Source organism: Falco peregrinus, chromosome Z, assembly GCF_023634155.1.
Source record: "Falco peregrinus isolate bFalPer1 chromosome Z, bFalPer1.pri, whole genome shotgun sequence".
NCBI classification, from domain to species: Eukaryota; Metazoa; Chordata; class Aves; order Falconiformes; family Falconidae; genus Falco; species Falco peregrinus.
This window is the reverse complement of record NC_073739.1, coordinates 37,734,908-37,755,809: the sequence shown is the minus strand read 5'-3', so window position 1 is coordinate 37,755,809 and position 20,902 is coordinate 37,734,908. Positions and strand designations below refer to the sequence as shown.

General features: G+C 41.7%; 1 long non-coding RNA gene across 1 annotated transcript; it reads right to left on the bottom strand.

Annotated features, from left to right (window-relative positions):
• Window positions 1-1,745: 1,745 nt before the first annotated feature.
• Window positions 1,746-8,222, bottom strand: LOC114012808 (uncharacterized). The gene is made up of 3 exons (XR_003555516.1): window positions 8,108-8,222; window positions 7,174-7,253; window positions 1,746-3,629 (listed from the first exon to the last, which is right to left on the bottom strand). It is a non-coding gene; the product is annotated as an uncharacterized LOC114012808 (long non-coding RNA).
• Window positions 8,223-20,902: the final 12,680 nt, after the last annotated feature.

Sequence of the window (20,902 nt, the reverse complement as noted above, 5' to 3'; positions counted from 1 at the left end):
CAATGGCAGCCTGTTACCTATTACCCTATTTCTGCCCTACCCTTACCCTATTTCTCATACACCACCTTGAGATAGAGGAGGTACTGAGATGGGTAAGTGACTGGGAAAGCAATAAAGCATAAAATAAAGGGCTTCCATGAAGGGGTAGGAATGTTTATTTTTTCCCCTCCTTTTCTGCAGAGTAATATTAAATTTTGACTCATATTTCCTTTCCTTTTATAAATGAAGCTATAAATCCTGAATCTATGAAGACTGGGTCCCAGGCTTTTCCAGCTTCTCTGTGTAACAATCAAACTGCATGATCAGAGATCAGGCAAAAAAAGAAGCCCTAGGGTGAGGACTGTGCAGCTGTAACAGTTTACAGCCTCCTTACACTCAGTGACCATCCCTGACATCAGTTAAAGAATGGATTTTCTTTCAGCAATCTGAACTGTAGCAGTTCTAGATTCCTAGAAATCTTTTCTGAAATTTCCTAGGACTGCCTCATATGAACTACGAATTGGCATCAGATAAAACCCCTCAAGCTAGCCTCAGACCATGTGGGGTTATTTTTCTGCTCTGTGTATCAAATTTGGGGGAAAGGACGGACTTGGGATGTGTATGCGCATAGGTCATTTTGCTCCAGCTTTCCAAACAAAAAGAACTGAAGGTCATTCTCCTTACTGTTTCTGGAGCAATATGAACAGAGCTGGGCGCTGGTATAAATCAAAGAACAACCTTCACTACATGCATATTTTACAGCCCACTAAGTAGGTCCTTATTAAGAAATTAATACTGCTATACATCTTGTCTCCTTTTTCTGCCTTCCAGCAACAAAGTGATGCACGTGGGAAACACAATTTACAAGACTACAAACAACGATGTGTCTACACATTGAAATGTTAACTTTTATAGGCCGTAAAAAACAGTTACTGCTTTTTTATGGAATGATAAGATACGGAACCCCCTGAGTCCAAGAAATAATCACCTCAAAGCTCAATAATGAAAATAGCACAGAGAAAACATTTTCTCATTAATAGTCAGAGAATTTTATAAGGCGACAAAAATGCTTGCAAAAGCAGCTGCCACCAATTACAGCCAGGTAAATCACTCAGGATGTGAGGGGACTCTGGCTACACAATGCCCACTGTGGGAAGGGAATACCCCTTCCAAGCTGCACCTGCACACGATGGGCTGCGAGCCTCAACCTTACTGTTAGTCTTTGCACAGCGGGAAGCCACAGACCAGTCATTTGGACCAGCCACTTATTTTGCATCCTGTTAAGGTTTTAAAGCATGCAGGGTGCTAGTATTTGGTGTGGGAAAATAGATAGTAATGGTGCTGGGGAAAGGAAGGTATCAGACTGAGGCATGCCAGGTGATAAGTATGTGGGGTCAATTTTATTTGGAAGGAAATGGTAGAACACAAGTACACAGAATGAAGAATATCATCAGCATTTACCCAATGAGGGCCCCAAGAATACCTTTATGGATGAGTGTGGCGCAAAGTAAATCTTGTCAACAGCCAAAGTTGTATTGTTTATTCTCTCAGTTTATTGACTGAGACAAAGGCAGGGTATATTCAGCTACTGAAGGTCTGTGACAACACATCATGTGCACAGCTCCAGCTGTCTCCAAAGGGACCAGAGAGGAGAAGCAAAGAACTGCATCTGCACTACTTAGAATAAACTAGAGGAAGTCAGAGTTACTAGTGAGTTACTTAGAGTAACACAGAGGAAACAAAGCAGAAGTGGAATTAAGTATCTTTCTTCATGCAGTAAGCCAAAATGATAGAAATGTTTTTAGCTGCTTAGAAAAGGTGCCAGTTACAGGTATGCCAGTCCCACAGGAGTTAGATGCTTTTGAATAGATAACATCTTGGGAAAAAAAGGATTGTAGCAGAATACGATAGTAGGGAAATGGAGAATCTGCCCAAACTGCACTTGGAGGAAAAACCTCTAAGACGACTAAATTTCACGAGATATTGAGAGAGTCAGCATCACTCATTAGCCACAAAGAGAGCTACGAATATTAAACCAACTCTACAGCACATTTCACACATCCCAAAATAATGTTCTCACTCCATGTGTTTTCCATTCTGTGGATGTTTGCATCTCCAGAGCTAACCAATTACATGTGAAAATATTGAAGAATGCCCTTCCACTTTAGACAAGTTTATGTTTACCCCTTGAGCAATTAAATTTGCACGGAATTTACTTATGGGTTTTATAGAAATTTTCCAAGGGGTAGCTGATAATAAAAATTGCAATCACTAGTTTAGATCAAGTAGTTCTCAACGGTATTTTCTTCTTTAAATGGGAAATTGAAGATTTATATAGTGGACTAACTGCAATTTCCTCCTTTAAATGTTTGATATTTCCAAAAGATTACATCACTGTAGTTTGCATCTGAACCTCCAAGGCTAGGGTGAAATTAACTTGTCCCATTTTGTATTGTAAGTTCATTTCATACATCCTTGACAGTGTTAAAAACAAGAGCTTTTATCACATTCATCAAGTAAATGTAAGTCAAAGCACAGGTTCTCCATGGAGTAACTTTTCTGCTTCAGATTGCTGGGTATACAAAGCAATGGAAAAGGAGGAAGCAGAGAACTTCCTTGTGAAGACTGTCTCTGCCTCTTTGACTGAGGAAATATGTTTATTTATCCTTCAGGAGATTTCACAATCTGGTGATACTTTTGGATGCAAAAATGCTCTTAGATATTCATATAGCAGCAGACATCAGGATGAGTGGGTTTTAATCTATGTCAGACTGGGAGACTGTGACCGTTTCACATGACCCATGTCTCAGTTTGAGACTGGATTACTGCTCTGCACCCTGAATTAGACTAGACATTAAATCAGCTAGGAAGCTGTAGTTTGTATACAATGGAAAGACTTTTTTTTTTTTTTCATGGAATGCATCCATCTACTGTGGGTTGGCTTTCTGGACTCTTTCACCCTATAAGAGCAACAAAACACTTACAGATTTGGCTTGTTGTTTATTTGAAGCACAGCAAATCCATTCTGGACAATTTGGGAATCCCCAAATGTGTATCACAATTTGGATCTGATATTTGTTACAAATTCAGTGCAATTGAGGCTCTTTAACTGTGATGTTAAAACACGGATTTGCATTACGGACTGCAGTGGCTTCAGAAACCATACTCCCCAAGGCTGAATAGAGCAACTGACCAAAACATTAGCAATAATCCAGATCTTTATTGTTTAGAAAATCTCACCCAGTTTTCTCTTTTTCATATTCCTCTGTCTGCTTTTAAAATGTAGTCTTATATTTAGCACCACAGTTCTCTGGGTTTTCCACAGAGCCATCTGCCAATAAGATGAAGTTTCCTGAAAGGAGATGCTCTCTGTCCTTAGTTTAAGAACAGTCATGTTTTCAAACCCTTGAAAAATTTCTTGGGCCACCAGTAATTTGTCAGAGGTGAGATACGGCTAGCTGAAGTTTTTGCTAAAATCCCACCAAACACTGTTTACCAAGCAGTTGTAATGTGGTGGGAACACCAGGAGACAAAACCTGCAATGTGACAGCTACAGCTCCTTGTCCTGCAGCATGTCCGAGGCACCAGCCTTGGGGCAATTCTGGGACACCACACTCTTTTCTTCCTCATATAAGATTTATTAACAAAGTCTGAGAAAGAGAGAGAGAGAGAGAACAAAATCATTCTGTAGCCTAGTGTATAGGATGTTTTCTGTTCATAAAGAGGTCTTGGCTCTTTGTGACTGACCATGACTACTACATATAAAATAGCATGGTTTAAAACACGTTCAGGCCTTCTGGCTGTCATACATGACAGGAATGCTACTTACTAGAGCTGATAATATTCGGGTGTTAAAGATGAGAAAGAGAGATGGGTGTCAGCATCAAGGAAAATCCCAGGTTTATAAACCAAGAGCTTAGAAGAGTTTAGGGAGGTGGCCAAGAGCCACCCTCTTCCACCACTGTAATGTCACACACCTATAAGTCACACAGCTGTCAAGCTTTGTGACTAAGACTGGTTTAATTTTACAACTACCTGGTATGGTTGGCAGCAGCTATATTACAAGTAGATGCTATTGGAAGTATGTGAGCCACTAGCAGCAACGTCTGTGAAGGTGTGTAGACATTTATACAGACATTTAAAAGCAAACTGGGGGGTTAAAAAAAACAACTCAGCCAAAAGTTTCTTTTTTACCTTCTTCCTTTCTTTTTGCATGAACAGCAGAAACCAGCATTTCCCACAATTTCCACTCAAAGATTCACACATGGGGCTTTTTCTCAGGTAGCAGGGAAGCTACAATAGCAGTAGTTGAAAGTCCTGTTTAATCGCACTTTTCTGACACCAAGCACGTTTCCACTGATTCCCACCTCCCTTCTGCCCTGAGACAAGGCAGGGTCGCATTTAACACTGATTTAAAGAACGAAGTCAAAATTTCTCAGTGACTAAGTATCCTTTATTGGCAGCGCTGGATGCACGGCGGATCCTTCTGCCTAACGTGCATGTTTAAAGTAACTAATTATCTTATATTTATACAATAAAACAATGAATATTCAATTAATGCCTATACATATTCATTACCTAATCCCGCCTACTCTCACTTCGTATGTTAATTAGCTTATCAGTCCTTTGCGTTTGCGCATATTCCTCCAAGAATTGTGGGCAGGGGTCTTCAGGACTTGGGCAGTGGTCTTTGGGAGGAAGGTCATAGGTCTTCCTCACGGTGTACTTTTCACCTTTTGTCTGGTATGTGATGATCTTGCCAGTTTGCAGTGTTCTTATCGGTCTGAGCTAATTTATGTCCTTGTCAACCATCTGTTTCTTCCGCTTGTTTCTTTTAATTGCTCCCTCTAGATAACTTATAAGCAGGCCCCTTGTTAGAGAAAGTTAAAGAAAGAGAAACAGACTCCTTCTCTGATCAGTTATTTCATTAATTATTTCTTTCAGACTATGGTTACATGACCTAATGACTATACCTACATTTTTGAGTAAATATAAGTTCTTAGCCTTGGTACAGGGTTGTACAGAGGATTTCATAGCACCTTTTGTTGTGCAACTATTAATTTCATTAGAATATATTTCTTATATTCATTATACTTTAACTACAAGGCTTATTCTATCCTAAAGTGAATTCATTCAGTATCAACACCTACATGGTGGCAAGACAGCCTGACAAAGGCTGCTACTACCAGGTCAAGCCCGGTAACAGCAGATTGCAAGTACCTAACAGAGGCATGAACTTGTGCCTTGGAGTATGCGTTGTGAAGCTCCGACCTACTGAATTCGGTCTTAACTACACGTGGCATTTTATTTACATGCCAAGAACCCAGCTAAAGACTTCTTTTGACATTAAATTGTTTACTACTATTAATCCACCACTTTTATTTTCTGGGCTCCTGCTGGGCAGGGGAATGAGTGCCTCGAAACTCTAAACTAGAACATCGGAGCAAAGCAGGCACACAACTTATGGGAATCCAAGGCAGGACTCCATTTTATGGAGTATTGATGTTTAAGTAACTCTTTGATCCCTTACTGCCATAGCACGTGAGCTGCCATGGACTCAGCAGACAGCAGATGCACTTACTAATTACTACTAATTGCTACTGTCTAGACACCACGTGAAGAATAAACTACCAGCCTTGTTTACAAACCAGCAAATACCTCCATACTCTTCTGCTATTATTCCGGACCACTGTGTTGCTAAGTCACCAGTGCTGAGTTTGCATACAACAACGAAAGAAGAATAACGGTTTGCATAATTTTTCCAGTAATCTGGACATGAAGTGAAGGGAACTGGAAAGTCAAGCCCTCTGTTGCTAAAACCATTAATTTTCCTTCACCAAATCCTTACTGTGTTTTTATTAGTTTGTACCACAGGATCAAGTAGTTTTCTGCATTAAACTCTCAGTCACAGGTCTGTGAATGAGAAATGTTCACAAAGATTGGCTTCCAGCATGTGAAAAGCTCACAGAGATTTTGTGGCAGAAAACATTTTATTCAACCCCTTTAAGAAGTGGGTCACTCAGTTTTGTTTGGTTTCTTTTAAAATGATACCAGTTTAAGTAGAAAATGTTAGTACCTGTCACCCTGTTGTAAAAAATCTTGTGATTGTTTTCAGGAAATTAAAAATACAACACCGGCTTCCATAAAGTTGAAAAATTTTTGCCATGCCTTTCTGAAAATAGGTTGCAGTTGTTTCAAAGTCATGACATTGTAGCCATTCAGCCTCTACCCACCTTTCCTACAGAGACTAATATACAGATGCAAGCATTAAGAAGCAGCAATATCAAAGAGTTTATACATGGCATACACACAGTGTCTACCATCTTACCTCCACTGTCAGTTAGTGCATCTAGCACTGTTCTGCCTTATGGTGTTTTCTCCCTTTTTAGTTGTCATGAAAACTAAATGCAATATTTCATGCATCAGCCGAACAACATTTAAAAACATCTGTTAATGGCACCTGCACAGGAATTTCCTACCTATATCACACTGGTCTTGCACAACAAAAGCTTTCAGATGAGGCTGCACAACAGAGAAATGTTAAACTGAGTAATGAAAATAGCAAATGAAAACAGAATGATTTAGGGGTATGTGGAAACAAAAGAAGTAGAAAAGAGTTTTTGGAACAATAAAAAAAGTTTATCAGGAGGGGCCAAGTTAATGTATTGTTCTTTACATAGAAATAGAGATTTTTTACATCATTTTTCTTCCTTGAGTGGGAGAAAAGCTGTCATCAAGAATTGGTACCAGATGTCAAATTGAGCCTGAACTTAAACTGGAATTATTGAAACCAAGGTCTTCCTTAAAGTGTTAGACTGTTGATGTTTCTGTTTCTGTAGACTGCACACAAGGCTTAGATAAGGGCTAACAAGGAGATACTAAGGTCTGGAGAACAGTATGTAATCCTACTGTTTGAACACAGTGAATTGACTTGCCTGACCCAAGGCTAAAATTATCTGAGTTGGCATAGATTGAAGCAAACCATATCTGGCAACCAGCCAGGGAAGCACAGATAAACCCTGCTTTCAGAAATGGTGCAAGCTGAGCTGTAAGGCTTCAGGTAGCTTCTTTTCAAATTAACCAGGAGAACCAGGAGAAGCAGCAAACTGGTGTAGCCAGTCACAACCTCTTCTGTCAGTACCCCTCAGCCAAAATGCCCTCATTGCATGGCACGTCTATGTTGGTTAGTATTACCTTGTCACAGCACAGCTGGCAGCCCTTGGTTTGGGCCACGGCCGGAGGCAGGATTTGTGCCCCAGACTGGCACACGGCATCTGCATACAAACATGCACCATGTGGAGAGGGGGAAAGGAAGTTTCAAAGGCATCAGTTCCCTGTACATGCTTTCCCACCCTACTGTTAAACATTCAATACCCTTTCCCCGCCTCTTAGCTGCCATACAACTACTGTGAAACATTAGTGTTACTTCTTTTGACTTTCCTGACTAGCTCAGTATTTGGAGGTTTGGAACTTAAATTTGAGTTAGAAAGAAAAATTGGTGAAAGCACATGGGATTTTTGGACACAACCCCCCCACCCCACCCTCTATTTACAAGAATAAACAAATTCATGCTTTCCAGGGCACATAGGGACCCAACATCCAGGAACAGCTTTCCAGCTGATGGCTTCCTGCCTCCTCAAGAGAAATCTGATCCAAATGTCATTTATCAAGCCTTTATTTAGTGCCAAAATCATGTTTTCCAGAAGTTTTGAAAATTTTTTCTCTATCTTTGAAACTTCGTGCCTTTCTCACTTCTATCATTCTCTCTTCTTCAAAATGCCTTGTCAAATCTCTTCTGCCCAGACCATCTGAATTAGTGAACAACCTCCTATTCACCATTTGTTTTGGCTGGAATTATATATTCTGTTCTCTGCTACAGCTCTCTGAAATGCAGTACATAAAAAGAAACTTAGCACTTCCAAATAAATTTAACCTACTCTGTCATTCTTGAGACTCTTCTACTTCAGATAAATGTGTATTTTCTGCTGTATATCCAAACCTTAGCCCACATTCCCTTAAAAACAACATCAACAACAACAAAGAACATGGATTGATGTTCAAGTTCACACAGTCCCTCTGTCCACAGCTGGCTCTCTCCAGCTCTCACAAGTCCCAAGACATATCTTACTCTTGTTCTTCATGTTTCCACTGATGCCAGGTGGCTGATCTCTTGTCCTACGTGTCTTTTGGGGAGAACTGAGCTTCCCAATAAACAAATATGTCCCTCCAAAGCAAAAACATTCCTCCCCAGGAGTCATAAGGAACAATAAATCAGAGAAAAAAAACAGATCACAAGCTGCACTCAGGGTCTGAAAGGGTGAGAATAACTCTTCATGAAGGACAGAAAAATGGCATTGGCCCAACTGCATTTGGTCAGTTATATAATACTTGGTTATTCTCTTAGGAATAAAGGTTTTATTGTGTTTCAGTAAAACTCAATATTTCATCACATATTTCATCAAGGCCATTAATTGCTCTATAAATCCTGAGGTATCCTAATAGTCCTGGAGGCTGAAGAACCCTGAGTGTTTGCTAACACAAGCATAGGAGGCAGATGAGTTTACAGAGTCTTCGACAACATAAAATAAAACTTACTGGAAGACTGTGAAGAAACTTCCTAAAGTACACAACGCTAGTAGACCAGAACTTATATGGATTTTCTGTCTGTGTAAGTTCTATGAAAAAGCTTCCCTTCACTGCTGGTACTGTCCTTTGGTTGCTGTGGAACAGAGGGTGTATCAAGCTTTCAGAAGGGCTTTATGTGGGGTATTAATAGCAAGACCGAATTAGCTCTTTCAGAGGAGAGAGCAAAGAGCAGTGCTTGTGGGAAGCCCTAAAGACTAGCAAGAGAGCACTTGTCAGTAAACCATGAGACTTGCTGAAGCTGAATTTCTAGCCAAGCCTGCAGAGATATTTTCTTGTGACCTTCTTGGTTGACACTGTCCCCAGTCACAACTCACTGCTGTAGGATTCACAAACCAAGGTTGCAGCAGCCGTCATAACTCACAGCAGGCACCAGCCAAGGACAGAGGGTGGCTGTGTCTGCCGCAGCACCCCCTTGCTGCACCTCACAGTGCCCAGAGTACTGCCATAATTCACAAGCGTATCAGGCCAGAGATGATTTCCACTACAAAACTGTCATTTGGAGTTCAGCTTTGTAAGCAGTTCAAGCAGCACCAGTAGTGACAGTGAGGACAGTCAACTCAGATCAGATTCTTCCATTGAGAAATTCCCCAGCACCTTTTCTCAAATCCCATGGAAAGTAAGGTCTATTATGCTAGCCTTTGATTTTTAATTTTCTGCAGAATAGAAAGCCAATATCCCTGTAGAAGATAGCTGAAACTTATCTTGTCAGTAGCTATATTAGACTGAGAACCTGCTCAAAGCAGAAAATAGTGGGTGCTGAAGAGGTTGGGGCTCTGCCACCAACGTTTTTGTTGGTTGTACCCCTACAAAACAACCAGGGCCTGCTGCTGTAGGTACCAGAGGACCCACTCTCTCGTTGTCCAGACTACATTCCAAGGGGGTGTCAGGTCTTCATGTCTCCTCTTGGTCTCAACACAGTAAAAGTCTACAGAGGTCTCTGCCTCTCTCCACTGCCTGTCAGGTGAAATTACACTCTTATTTTAGGAATACTTTCTAAGGAGCCCCTCAAGCATACAACTGTCTGTTAAGGTACTTGATCAGTATTTAGTGAGAGCTGAGCCTAGCCTTTCAGTACCTTATTGACACATATATATTATAGCTTGGTTCCTTCTGGAAAAATGAATTTTGCAGTCCAATGCCATTTTCTTCTACAGTCTTAAAGTGAACAGACATTTTGCCCTGCTGCAGCTTCTGAACATGATTCTGGTGTCACCCAAAGGTCAGCTAGCTGTCCTGTTTATTACGCTGATACACAGCCCCAGGGCATGCCTGCAGCTCATGCTCACAGCCAGTATGAGCAGCAGCAAGGCAGGCCGCTGCGTGAAGCATGGGACACAGCATGAAACTTTATTTTTGGCTCACTTCATCCTGGGTGACCAAAAACATCAGACATATCAATGCGAGACCGCGGCTGCAGAGCCACGGGGGGCAGCGTGGCGTGCTCCTTGCACCCAGACACTGGGGATGCTTGCTGCTCTCCTCAGGGACTGTGGGCAGTATCTGCTCTAAGGATGGACTTGAATCCTGGGACCAGCAGATGTTAATGTTTATGAAGGAAATTTTTCTTGGCAGAAACAGCTTCCAAGGGACCATAGCTAATGTTTAAGCAGCAACTTTTTTACCTAGGGAAAACTGAAGTGCTTTTACACTTTAAATGAGAGCAGGCTAGCATCACAATGTGTGGGCAGGATGCGACTAGTGCTTGATTCCTGTCTCCAGCCACCCTCCTGGTGCAGCTTCCCTGGGAGGAGGGACTGCATTTTTACAGAAACACCGGCTGCCCAGAGGTGGGCCAAGCTTACCTGCCACTCGAGCTAGCGTGGAGGGAAAGAGGGAGCCACCAAACAGACAGACACAGCTCTTCCCTGGGGGAAGCTGTTGACCAGGGGGTAAATACCATCAGGTGAGGAAATGAGGGTCTCGCTGCACCCACAGCAGTTTTGAACAAACAGCTCCCGAGTCACACAGATACAGCTAGGGATACTCAAATTCACTCTGTCCCAGGTGCTCATTTGAAGAGGGTGCATTAGTGGGAAATATCCTTCTTTCTGATTTTTATTTTGACCCCTGTGAACTGCTCTGGACACCCATGTGAGATGTAGAGTATATAGAGTTCAGGAAGCGCAGTGAGGAGCACAGCACATGCCCACAAAATGATATAGTCGTGGGTGCTGTTCCCACCATGATGTTAGCCAGCTGGCCTAGATGTGGCCTAGTGCAGATACACAGATTCAGAGAAAGCAGTAAATCAGGATGTGCTATAGCTAACCCCAGACATACAGAAATCATGAGTCATGCCCAGAATAACCCAGAGATTAGCTTTAAAATTTGTGGGTTTTGAAAAGCATAATGAATGTTGTGCTGTTTTTATTTTCCTGCCATTCCTTCATATTTCACATGCACTTTAATTGGATACCAAGTAACCATATGGTTTAAAACTGTGAGTTTTTAAAAGCCAGATCTGGAAAGACCATATAATACCCTGACTGGCAGGGCCAAGACTTACAACAACAAATAACCATTTACACTGGGACCATCAGTACAATTGCAAAGGCTGGTAACTGAAAATCCCCCAAGCTCGCCCCTAATGGAGACTATGACAGGAACAGCCCCCTTGACTTGGTGTCAGGGTAAATATCCATGGAGAAGTCACTATGTTACAGTTATCTCCCTGCAGCACAGCGACTTCTAATATGTCAACAACTTTAAAACAACCTTTCTCCTCCAGACAGCCTTTACCCCTTTATCTCAAAATAGGGCTGGATGTTCCTGTGTTCCTGGTTTTTTAGGGAAACACCAGCCTGGACTTTTTAACCTCCCTGTCCCAAATCTCCTGATAGCTTAAGTGACATAAATAAACGACATGCTTTTAACTCATGGCTCCAGCTGCTTGGTTTTTGTCAGAACTGTAGCTACGCCATGGGTGAGAAAGCTGAGACTTAAATAAATATCCATACATTCACCAAACTGCTGCTCCACTGATGAAATCTGAATACAAGGAAAACTTGGACAACCTTTGAACTATTGTGGCACCACTACAGTGAAATGAGATACAGCAGCTGATTTGCCTGGGGCAGCCATAAAATAACTGGCATCCCAGCCATTTGTGGTTCAGTGTAATGGGGCTTCAGGTTTAGCCACTCCAGCCAAACCAGTCCCATTCTGAATTTCCCATGTTTTTGTATTTAAACAAAGTCCAACTCTCCCAGGCCCTGTGAGGAGGAGCAAACCCGGTGGTCCTAGTTTTCTGTTTTCTTTTAAAAGTCGGGATGTGTTGCTGTATTTCCCACCACCACCACCACCACCTATGCTTTCCCTGTACTTACTTCACAGTCCTGGCTACCTCAGCTGTTGATCCCAGGGAAACTTCCTCTGCTAATACTCCCAGGAATAGAAGACATTTGTAACCAAACTAGTAGTAAGGCTGTGGTTGCATGCATGCTTGTAAAGTTTGTTTTGTATAGATTTAATCTGAGGCAAAGCAACTGGATGGAAGTGTCTGCTACTTCAGGCTGTGCACAGATGCTTTGTCTGAGGTCTCCTTGTCTTTACCTGTGAATCCTGGCTCATGTGACTTTCTGTTCTGAAACAACATGATATTCACAAGTTGAATATTGAAAAGAAGAAGGAATGTTTAATTATTTTTCGAACTTTTTGAACATTTCAGACTCTGTAAATCTTCAGGGAAAAAAAGCTTATGTGGGGCTAAAAGAGAAAAGAACGTGCTTTCTCATTCCCTCCTCTCCCCACCATCTCTTTCCCTGGAGGAAAGGACCTTTCCAGCCACATCTGACAGAGGGAGAGGGACATGGCTGAAAGGAACCAATAGCCAGGCATATTTTGGCATAGCTATTTTACAGAAGTTGCTGAGATGAGGTCAGGAAGCAATTCCAGCAAAGAAAAAGCAGGGACCTGCATCATGGAGTGGTGGGAAGTTTACAGTAGCCATAGTCAGAAACCTGGGCCACACCAGATGCACTCCATGTGAGCAGTTCCCTTCTCCAGGGAAAAGCTCCTTGCCTTGAGGCCCACAGGCTAAAACCTGAAAGAAAAAAACAAACAAAAAGAAAATTCACTTAGGAGTCTTCAGAGGGAGGGCTGAAAAGAGAAAGAGACTCAGTGCTATGGGGAGGTCTGTGGAAGAGTTGAAATCGTTGGACGAGAAAAAAAATGCTGCTAAAGCACCTGAACAGGGCAGCAGGGCAGAGATACTGGTGGCATGTGGGACAGAGTGTGGGGCACAGCATGGGCCAGAGCCTCATGTCCTGGGCACCAGCACTGTGTGGGGTGCAGGGGCTGCACCTCTGGACACAGCCAGGCCAATGCCTCAGCAAGAACCAGAGAGGAGAGCAGGACTAGGAACAGCTACCGCTGTACCTTGGGTGAGGAATAATCCAGTGCTGCTGTACTCAATCTTTTATCTTCCTGCTGCTTTGGCCTCATAATTTTTGGTAAAATGCTGCTTGGCAAGGCACTTGATTCTTCTTTGTAAATGAGGAAGATAATTAACTAGGCAGCAAGTAGTTTAGTTTAATTTTCCTATATGTCTGGGTGAGAGGTTAAACTAGTCTTTTATTAGTGATCCTTCAGATTTGATCCTGGCCCTTGGAAACCTGGCAGTCAAGCTATGACACAGGGCTATTTTATCTGTGAAGATGCAGCTAGTGCCTGTGAACTGTGAACAGAGTTTCTAGCTGAGTACTGCTTGGTTAGCATGTTGTCCTCCTTCTGTTTATTTTGTGATATGTCCTGATGCAGTGCTCCAGTACTTCAAGAAACTTTCCCCACAGCAGAGAACAGATTTGCTTTTTTTTTTTTTTGCCCCTCTTTTCTTGCTGATTTAAGTAAGTGTTCCAGTGCCCGCATATAATATCTATTTAAGGGAGTTCTGCTGCTTTCCAGTGTGCTGTGAGCAAAAGGAAGCGACCAACTTCTTGTTTTGGGCAGGGTCTGCTCAGAGAGCAATTTCCTCTCATCTTTATTTGATGCATTACAATGGTGCTTTCCATTACTGTGGCTGCAAGTCTGTTTTAACCTCTCATGCAGCAGCACCTCTTTTGTGTAAATGTCCATCTGTATGCTCCCCCAAGAAACAAGACAACATAAATGGCATGGCATGGTGTGGCACCCATTAAAAAGAGAGCAAGGTCATGGTAAATTCCAGACACATAACCTCTCTGACTTCAGCCCTTTTTCTTACGCAGTATTCCCTGTATTTCCATAGATGTCTCCTCTAGCCTGTGAACCACATCCTGCTCTTTTACAACAGTGTAATTCCTTTGACTTCAGCCTCATAGTAAAATGGAGTCCCATTTCGTGTTGCACAGTTTTCAATGGAAAAAAAAAAGCCAGTAAGATGCATTTAAATACCTCTCTCAGTTTATCTCCCCTCCTAGGTATGTGCTCATTACATACTGATTACAATATCTAGGGATTTATATTAACTGTAAAGCTACAGGAAAGTCTAGCTATACATGTATTTTAGGTCTTGCTGGACTATACCACAGCTGAGGAGCAATGTGTAACGTAGTTCATTGAAACTAGCAGGTCTTTGCCTACAAGCTGTCCAGACTGCTTGCATTTGTCAGCAACACTGAAGCTGAGAGCTCTCAAAGAGGTATTTTTCTGTAAGATGGAAAAAGCAAACAAAAACTGGTTCACCAGCCTTTCAGGCCAAAAGCTGGGCCCTTTTTTTCTTAGTGCAATGGCATCCTTATGTTGCTTGGAGTCTTTGGGCATTACTGCAACATAAACATGAAGTAATGATAAAAATACAATAGGAGAATAAAAACCCAACCACATATAATAAGTTCTTCCCTCCACAACAAAGAGAGTTAACATCCTTGAAATGCTGTGAGAAAGGCATTTTCCCACTGAAAGATTCCACAGGAAATAAGAAAAATCATCAACATTTTGACATGATTGCCTGATTGAACTGTTTGCTTTTGTATGAGAACTTAATGAGTATTAAAAGTCTTTCAGTTTGTTAGTGTGCAACAGATGAAATCAAAGAACTTGGTGACCAGCCTGCAGAGCAAATATTTGCAAATGTGAAGGCAACAAACGAGGTGTTACTTAAATGAAGGCACTCTAAAAAGTCTCCTTAAACCACCCCACTTTACCCACGGACTAAGGATTAGCTTGAATTAGTTATAAACTTCTCCTTTATTTTTCTTTTCTTCTTTGTAATGGGTTTCTGGGAAAACTAAGGGATCTCATACCCACTAACTCCAGACCCTCCTTGCCCCTGTGTACACAGGCAATCAGACACTATACTGCAGACTTTCTCCCAGTCCGTGAGAGCTCAGGAGAGTAGACAGGGACACCAGGGTCTAATTTGCAGAGCTGTGGAAGCCCTTGGGCTTTGGCCACTTTTCCCGGTGCCCTGCTGTAGGTCAGGGTGCTTCTGGCTACCATTAGTCACCCAAAGACACTGGTAGCACACAGATCTCTGCCTTGCCAACTCCTGTGCAGCTCAGTGGGGGAGTGTTTCATGCCTAAAAATCTTACAGGAGCACCGCAAAGCAGGCAAGTGGGCCCACAGTCCAGTTTTAAAACATGGGGATGGATCAATAAGGGTATTTATCACTTAGAAACCAGCATTAACATGAACCTCAGATGCAGTAAAAAATAATAAATATACTTACACAATCAAAATACAGATGACACTTAGAAAAGCTTTAAAGTTCAGTAAAAATAAATAAAAACATAATTATATTTACCTATACTTCAGATCAGCTGCAGAAGACTTCAGCTCTCTGCCTTTCAGGGCATTTGCCTGAATTTAGTGATTTTTTTATGCACACCCTTGTTCTCTGTGCCTTTAAAGAGACAAATCAGATACAGGGAACATTCAAGTGTTACGCAAATTTCCCTGATGTTGCATTCCTCTTCAAATCTGTCCTTCCTACCCCTGAATGATCTGTACAAACATAATTAGTCAAGCTGTTAATTTTAACCTTTTGCTTCTGGCTAGAAACCCCTCACCTCTCTTTATCCATAAGGTTTATTCAAATACTTTGGGCACAGCTGGCCAAGGCCATCTCCTGCCCAAAAAATGGGCTTCCAATTCACGGGATAAACTGAAACAAACCACAACTCGGCTCTCCGGGCACTGTCTCAGGAAAATAATTGCATTAAAAATAAGTCCTTTTTTTGCCACGTTCTTTTTTACCTAAATGAATTCCACAGCAAGGTTAATCCCCCAGCCACCCAAACACATGCGCTGGAGTGGCTGCCGGGCCATGCTGTGGAGGGAGGGAGCAGGAAAAGACCAGCAAGGAGGGGGCAGCAAGTAGAAGCTGTTCAATCCAGCCCCACAGCCTGGAAAAAAGTCCATGGACATGTGGCCTCTAGATGCACACACTTGAAACTGCGCTGCTTCCACAGGCCCCCATATGCTCCACAAGCATAGCAAAGGGAACAAGATTTGCAGATCACTGTTAGATCTCAGCTGAGAGCACAGAGCAGCACTTCAACACTCTGAGCTAGATGCTGTGTATCTCCTGCTCTGAGCTATGAGGGCAGCGGGACATTGCACTCTTTCCTAGCAAAGACCTTAATGCCATAGATGCTGTAAGTGAAGCTCAGTCCTGTGTGTGGCCTCTCTGCTCACATAATATGATGTGTTTGCATTTATTCATCAAATATATTGACACTGAAGGCAAGATGTTGCTGGAAATAGTTTTGGTTAAAGGCAGGGGCTATCTTTAGCCAAGCCATTTATCAATAGAGTCCCACTGTTTCAAAAAAAAAAAGTTTTCATTAACAGAACAAACCTGCAGCCATTACTGAAGACATAAAACAGCTCTCACCCATGCCCCAGAGCCAAATATGTCAACAGCAGTACAGTTACAAGCTCCTATATATGTATCATAATGTATATTGATGGCTATGTGCAAAATACCCAGCAGTAAAACTGTGATAAATGAAAGCAAAGAGATGGGCGAATGTAAGGATGGATGAAAAACTGAGGCCAGCACAGTTAGGTGAGCTGTTCCCTGACCCTTCTCATGCAGCAGGGTACTCACACTTACATAGAAATGTTAAGGGAAGTATTGGCTTGGCTTGGATGCACACGGATTTTCACAGCTGACATACTTCACTGTCACCCAGTTACAACTCCAGTAAAGCAATGAAGCCAAAGAACTGCATTTTGAAAATAACCATAAGCAGTGTTGCAAGCTAAAACCTCAGAAAACATATCCAGAAAGGATGTGGTAAACATCTGTCAGTCTGCATCCTTTAAAAAAATACCCAGGGGAAGTACATTTCATTACTGACTATGCATATTTACCACAGGCTTAACCTTTTCATTGAATAATGGAGTATCCTTCATATTCTGAACCAGATGAATGGTTTGGGAGAGTTGTTAGGGAGATTAGACTGCTTGTAAATAACGCTGGCATCCATCCATTCTGTTGTCCTCTCCAGAGAAAAAAAATCTATCAATGAAGGAAGATCACTCCAAAGGGACCAGTTCCAGAGCAGTGGTTTAAGTAGCCACAGTCGTTCAAGAGATGTTGAATCACTCAAGGAAAAAACTAGTTATTAATGACTGAGAGATATGCCCTATACTTATTTCAGAAGATTTTGGAGCAACCTTGCAGTCTTTTCTCTCTTCCAGTGTGACTCACACTTCATGTAAAAGAAGGAAAAGCCATTAAAATCAGTAATAAAGCATTATTGCATGTACGCTATTAAGCATACATACAAAAAAAGATTAAGGTTGTTTGGATTTCTATTAAACTTAATAGAAATTCCCATAATATATTTTAACTGAAATTATATATGTATATACTCTCCAGCTTGACACCATTTTAACATCATTTGTCTTTGAAAACTGAATGAGGCCATATGCCACGAGGACAGAGGTGCAGACCACTGGATGTTCGTAAATCTCAGGAGGGTAGTTGTGTCCCTCCAACCCTATTTGATTTGCAACCAGCCTATTTTTAAAAATCTTCTGGTCTACTGCCAGATGAAGTGGTTATTAGTGAGGAGCAGGACAGGAAGCCATTATCTCACCTAAATTATACTTTGCCTATTGTATAATTTGGAGAAAGACATTTTGCATTTTTTAGACCAAAGGAACAAAGAAGTGGCATTACAATCCAGCTAATTTTTGGACAGCTTGTGAGGTACCTAAGATAGATGTATAGTCATCTGAGATCATCCCATTGTGGCTGGTATAGAGAGAAGCACTACAGGGAGGCTTGTTGACCAGCTTTTAGGAAGTGTGTGTGCACATGCACTTGTATGTGCATCTGTGTCCCTCCAACCAAATGGCTGCCATCCCAAACCAACCACCTCAGCTAAGTGCCTACAGTAGTGGAGGACAACTTCAGCAGTGAGGTATCAGTGGTTTTCCTGCCACAACAGTGCTAAGAATTACATGTAGTGAAGTATTTGCTTTACATTTATATATTTGGTAGCCACTAAGAGTCTGCAGAAGGACGCAGACATAGTTTACAGGTCCATGTTTATTTCTCTACAAGACTGAAAACCTAGGACCTCTTTTTATACCAGACAAACATTTACAGCACTGATGTATGTTTGCAAATGGCATGAGGTCAATGAATCTTGAGAGGAGAATTTGTCCAAATGACTGTAGATGTACTGTAAGTAACCAAAGTCTTTATTTCAGTTTTGTTCTCAGCAGACTGGAGCATGATGAAAGATGAGCCTTATTTCTCCAGTCAGGCATTCTGGGCATTTCTGTGCAAGCATGGCCAGAAGTACAACATCGGATTCCTTCCAAAATCAGCAATCAAAATCCGATCACTAGGATGCACCCATCTGTGTTATTCCCCATAAGCATGTAAAGAAACTAACACAAGGTTGCTCGAGGAGAATTGGAAGTGGAGGGATGCTGTGCCTAACCAGTTAGCCAAAATACTGCAGATGGAACTAGACTAGACATGGTAGAATGCTTCTAAAACTTTTTGCTTTTGCAAGACATTGCTAACATGAGCTATATCTCAGCTCCATCAAAGGATACATTACTTCCATGTCAAGTGATCATAGGCAGTTGTTATGCAACAAGACAACTGCTCTTTTACTACCTATCCAGTACAGGTTCATAAAATACAACCTTCTTGTACTTTCTACAAAATAAGTGGAAGGATAATAGATACCCCGTGCTACTAATTTCACTCTTCTGTCTTTTTTTTTTTCCCAAGACATTTATGTCTTAGAACTTTCGAAGTCCAAAAGAAGCAACACCATGTAGGCACAAGTGGTTTATTTATATTGTATGACAGAAATGCTTAAGCTCAGGCGGTCCCGAAACTGGTAGCAGTGTAACCACAACGCTGCTGCTCAATGAGCCTGATTAGCTTAGCAGAAGAGATGCAGTTTTTCAGAACAAGGTAACATCCATCTGGTGTAGATATTCCAACTTAGACTGATGTTAGAGTCAGTATTTGCACCACTGTCTTGTATATGAGTATGTCCTAAAGCCCAGAGTCATCCCACCTAGCTTCAGGCACCTAACAGACATACCTGTTAGGAGCATATCTGTGCTAGCATCACTGTATAGTGGATCTTTGAAGACCATTCCCATTACCATTTGGATATTTGGTGAATCGTAAGACACAAGGTCCTGTTTTACTTAAGTGCTTGCTTTAATTCCAACTTCCCCAGTTTTAAACCTATAGCCATTAAAAGATGGTTGTAATTTCTTACATTTGGCATATTGCTCTCCAACATTTGGCATATTGCTCTCCATTTATTTATCTATTTATAATATGTTATGTACATTAAAATAAAATAGCATGTGAATTCTTTCAAGCATCTATGTATTCAAGGGCAGTGTGTCAAAACCAGAAAGTGTATTACATATGTATTTACTCCATGGTGATGTCCAGGACACAGCTTCTATTTGAAACATTTTGTTTGACCATTTCGCTTTCAGGAGCCACAAACAAAATGCCAACTGCAGACAATTTCACATTTCTGAATCTCAAAGGCCAGTGGAAAAAACAGTCATACACAGGACAGGAGAACAGTGTGTCGGACATGGATTGTAATGAATATTTTATGCTGAAGCAATTGACATAACTTATTTAGAGAGCAACTCCAGTACCCAGTGTTTGCATGTTGGGTGAAAGACTATAGGAGAAGAGGTAGCAGCAGGGTTCATTTCAGAGGGCATCGCTACCGTGGGCTGCCTTAACTCTGACCCTAAACCCAGTGTCCTTGTCCTCATGGGTGTCTCTTCAGCCTGACATTAATTCAAAAGTTCACAGGCACTTCATGAAAACATAGACTTTAATCCTGAAAAGAGAAAATAAAGGAAAAAAGCAAATGTTGAAAAACCCACCACCTGCCAATGGGGACTTCTGCCCAGGGTTGGTTAGCTGAAACTCAGCACCGCACTAACAGAAATGACACAAGTGTCCTGGCAGCAGGGTCTGGACACATTAGATGAGAGGAGTGATTTGGGAACTGCACAGCGCTACTGCAAAAATGCCCCTGAGATAACAGGGTCCAGGCACCACATTGCCACTATGCTTCCAGGGCTGGGAGGCTGCAGTCACATGCGTAGCTGCCTTAAATCACATTAATTGCAAATTGTCCTGGTGGAAATCCCAAAAGAGAAGGAAGGAAGCCTCCTGGGGGCTTCACTTATGTGTGAGCCAGGTCAGCTTACAAAAATATGAAAGGAAATTCTTCTTGCCAGGACACCGTGGAAGAAGCCATTGGGGTTTCCTGTTAAATATTTGCTTGCTGGACCACTAAGCACACTCCAGCCAGTATTTATGTAAATTGGGGATTTGTACACCTTTTCCCTACTCCTTCCACAGTTCTCTGTCACTTGAAGGCATTTTGAGAGTTATTCCAACCTGCCTGCGTCCAGAGCCAGCTCTAGCATAAAGAATGAGCCTGTAACATCTGTGGTTCATTCTGAAATCAAATCCTTTAAATATTTATTTCAGGCATGTTCCCAGGAACCAAGAGACTCATAATTGTGTTCTGCCTGAAATTTATTATCGGTTGGCACTTCACATTACCTTTATAATGCCTGAGTCCAGAGTAATCATACTCCACATACTCATTGCAAGAGCAAAATCTATTTCTCAGAAAAAAATAACCAGGGTATTCCACAACATGAAAACTTGTATGTCAGAGAAACTTTAGCAAACCCGTTGTACCTTCATCTTGCAGCCCCATGGCTGCTGATTGCTACCTCTTTTTATGCTTTAAGCCGTTTAAAAATCATGATCAAACAACTCCTGATAACAAAAAGTTAGTATTTCTTCTTCTTCAGATGAGA